We start from the raw sequence: 4455 nt of genomic DNA on the forward strand, positions 1-4455 counted from the left end.
CCTTTGACCTTTTGGCTTCTGTCACTATGGCCTACTCTATGACCCATCCTACATCTCCTCTCTGACCTCCTCTCCTCCTTTATCGAGCCCAGTCTCATTGATGAGTAGCCCCAGTGATGCGCTGCAACCATGTAAAAGAACAGGGCAGAAAAAGCCCCGTTTCTCCCCCTCTCTTCTCCTCCTTGCCTCTCTTCTTCCCCCAGGTGCTGTTGATCTGTACCCAAGTTGCCGACTGCCAAGCCAACAAAAAAAAAACAAAGCAAAGGGAAATGCTGTACTATACTCATACAAAACAGTCATGGTTGTCGGAATGAAAAAAAATGTTTAAAAATATATGAACCAAGAACATTGTGTAATTTAGTAGAAGTGTAATTTAAACAAAAAAATAAAGTATAATTTCTTATTTTCTTTTTCGTTGTGAGGACTGAGGAGAGGTCCAGGGTTGGGGAAGGTACCAGGGGAGGGCAATGGAAGGAGTTTGGGAGAAAGCAAGAGGTGTGACACATATCAAGACGTTAGGCCAATTCAACTGTACACTCTGACCCCGCCCTATTACATGGAGGTCTGAAAGCCACTGACCCAGACTGTCCCTGAGAGAGACTGTCCCCCCAGCCTCAGCCCGGCTAGAGTACAGATCAGGCTAGCTAGCACGCTACGTCTCTGTCTTTTTCATTCAGGAATAGTCTTCAGACAAGCCTGCCTTTGCCCTCATATTCAATCGTCTTTTTTTTTGTTTTCTGCTTTTAGTGTCTCGTCTCAGTTTCTGGACTGTTTTGAATTCAAGGGCTAATTCAAGTGTTTTGTAATTTGTCCTTTGATCGTTTTTTTTATTTTGCTGTTGATATTACATTGTACTTAGTTGTTATAAAGCAAAATGTGTGACCGTTCTCTTTCTAACGAACAAAACAAACAAACTCCCCAACAGGCTCGCTGTTCTGCTGTGAACTGGTGTCTTGAATCTGTTGTCCAATCCCCCCTGGAATGTGTTGTGTTGTCAGACTGTTACCCCCCCCCCCGCTTTCTAGCTAATGATGTCACTATGGAAAATAGCCAGTGGGATTGAGGTTCCAACAAGCACCCTTGGCTGCACAGAGTTCTCTTCTGCTTTCTACTCTGAATTTCTACTTCCAGGCCCTTTATCGCTAATGCTGAATCCTCCCAGACATCAGTGACATCACGAGACACTCTGGCCAGTGTTAGTGCAGGGAATCCGATCACAGATACTGTATCCTTCTGAAGTGTCTCAACCATCAGCCAGGAGTGTGCCATTTGAGATTCCCATTTAATTGTGTATATTTTGATAGATATCAGTGTTGCAAAAAAAAAAAATATATATATATATATATGAAAAAAAAACATTTAAAAATGTGCTGTCTCTGTAGGCAGATTACACAACACTAGTGATAGACCAAGACGAGTGAAGATTGTGGTTGGGGCAAGGCCAGCTAATGTCATATTACACCTACAGACCCATCATGCCACTGCATACTTTCTCAAGACAACTCCCATTGAGGTTGATAAAGCCTATAGGGTTGCTAGGATTTCTAGAAACACTTAGAAGTACCTGCCCTGTTCTAAGGAGAGGTTTGAGTTGACCAAATGTTAAAGCATGAGCTTAATTTCTCCATCTAATACCATGGAACCCAGTTTCCTTCACCCTATGTGCAAGCCAAGCCCCTGCATGGTAATGTGTGGCTCAAGTGGATGCCATTTTGAATCCAGATGCCAGGGATCATGTCTGGTTTGTTGCTTTCTTTAACATTGCATGTTGTGCCCCCATTTCCCATTTATCCCACGTGGAATTGGTTAATGGAGTAGTCAGCAGTTTAGCCTGAAAAGGTATCTTGCATCTTGCATAGGTTGATTTTATGAGACTTATACGGTCCCATACAGAAAGGAATTAGGGCCAGCAGCAGCCATCTGCCTTGGCCAACGTGAGCCACGAGAAGAATAATTCCCAAAAACATCAGAGGAGTGGATAATACAATATCAAAACGATAACAGTTCTCCTCATTTGCCTGTGACCTAATATGAGGGGAATTGGGACCAAAGTGTGTCGATGAGACTCTGGAGAGGCAGCAGCACGATGCCTGGAGCAAACTTGCATGAGCCAGAGGCTCCACTAGAGAGAGAAATGGGCCAGCAGGACCACTAACACAGCAGGAATGCCATGTCGCTCTGAAACCGTAGAGATGGGATTATGTTAAAGCAGCGTTGTGAAGAGGTTGTGGGGAGGTTAACACCTTGGTAGCAGGGTAACAGCAACATGGTGTGGAACCACCAAGAACTCTCTCTCTCTCTCACTCTCTCTCTCTCTCTCTCTCTCTCTCTCTGATTATCATTCTCCACCTCTTTCCCCCCGTCTCTCTTTCTCTCTCATCTCTCTCCCTACTTCTATCTCAGTTCAATTAAATTTGAATTGCTTTATTGGCCCAATGTAACAATGTCCATATTGCCAAAGCCTATTTTGGAAATGGATATGCTTAAAAATATTAACATAATAAAAAAATATATAATAATAATCGGGATTGTCAATGAAACAGAACAATCAGTAACAACAATAAGGTTGGGGGGGGAGTATACCAAACATTAAGAACACCTTTCCAGCCCTACCGAGTGGTAGAGGTGTCACTACAGATCCGGGTTCAATCCCGGGCTGTGTCGCAGCTGGCCGCGACCGGGAGACCCATGAGGTGGCGTGCAATTGGCCCAGCGTCATCTGGGTTAGGGGAGGGTTTGGCCGGCTGGGATGTCCTTGTCCCATCGCACTCTAGCGACTCCTTGTGGCGGACGGGCACATGCACGCTGACTTCGGTCGCCAGCTGTACGGTGTTTCTTCCGACACATTGGTGCGGCTGGCTTCCGGGTTAAGCGAGCAGTGTGTCAGGAAGCAGTGTGGCTTGGCGAGGTTGTGTTTCGGAGGACGCACGGCTCTCGACCTTTGCCTCTCCCGAGTCCGTACGGGAGTTGCAGCGATGGGACAAGACTGTAACTACCAATCGGATTTCATGGAATCGGGGAGAAAAAGCGGTAAAATAAAATAAACACAGTTCTAAATTGATTTCCAACTATATGTACAAAAATATGTCGACACCCCTTTAAATTAGTCGATTCAGCTATTTCAGCCACACCTGTTGCTGACAGGTGTATAAAATCAAGCACACAGCCATGCAATCTCAATAGACAAACATTGGCAGTAGAATGGCCTTACTGAAGAGCTCAGTGACTTTCAATGTGGCACGCCACCTTTCCAACAAGTCAGTTTTATGCCCTGCTAGAGCTGCCCCGGTCAACTGTAAGTGCTGTTATTGTGAAGTGGAAACGCCTAGGAGTAACAACAGCAAAGGCGCGAAGTGGTAGGCAACACAAGCTCACAGAACTAGAATGCCAAAAGCTGAAGCACTTAGCTCATAAAATCGTCTGGTTGCAAGACTCACTACGGAGTTCCAAACTCCCTCTGGAAGCAACGTCAGCACAAGAACTGTTCGTCTGGAGCTTCATGAAATGGGTTTCAATGGCCGAGCAGCCTAAGATCACCATGCGCAATTCCAAGCGTTGGCTGGAGTGGTGTAAAGCTCGCCGCCATTGGACTCTGGAGCAGTGGAAACACGCTCTCTGGTGTGATGAATCACGCTTCATCATCTGGCAGTCCGACTCACGAATCTGGGTTTGGCAGATGCCAGGAGAACGCTACCTGCTCCAATGCATAGTGGCAACTGTAAAGTTTGGTGGAGGAGGAATAATGGTATGGGGCTGTTTTTATGGTTTGAGCTAGGCCCCTTAGTTCCAGTGAAGGGAAATCTTAATGCTACAGCGTACAATGACGTTCTAGATGATTCTGTGCATCCAACTTTGTGGCAACAATTTGGGAAGGCCCTTTCCTGTCTCAGCATGAAAATGCCCTATGCACAAAGCGAGGTCCATACAGAAATTATTTGTTGATCAGTGTGGAAGAACTTGACTGGTCTGCACAGAGCCCTGACCTCAACCCCATCAAACACCTTTGGGATGAATCGGAACGCCGACTGCGAGTCAGACTTAATCGCTCAACATCAGTGCGTCCCTAATGTTCTTGTGGCTGAATGGAAGCAAGTTCCCGCAGCAACGTTCCAACATCTAGTGGAAAGCCTTCCCAGAAGAGTGGAGGCTGTTATAGCAGCAAAGGGGGACCAACTCCATATTAATGCCCATGATTTTGGAATGAGATGTTCGACGAGCAGGTGTCCACATACGTTTGGTCATGTAGTGTACCTCTCTGTCTCTTACTCTCTTAACCTCACCACTGTCGCTCCAAAACAGAACAGGAAAGCAGTAGTGTTGTATTAGTCCCTATGGCTGGCTAAGCTGGCCCTCCTCACGCATGGTCCTCTTGGGAATAGGTTTTCTCCCCGTGGTCCTATCTCCAATGCATCCGTCCACCATCCTGTTGTCCCAATGTGCATTCTCGCTCCATGT

Source organism: Salvelinus namaycush, chromosome 34, assembly GCF_016432855.1.
Source record: "Salvelinus namaycush isolate Seneca chromosome 34, SaNama_1.0, whole genome shotgun sequence".
NCBI classification, from domain to species: Eukaryota; Metazoa; Chordata; class Actinopteri; order Salmoniformes; family Salmonidae; genus Salvelinus; species Salvelinus namaycush.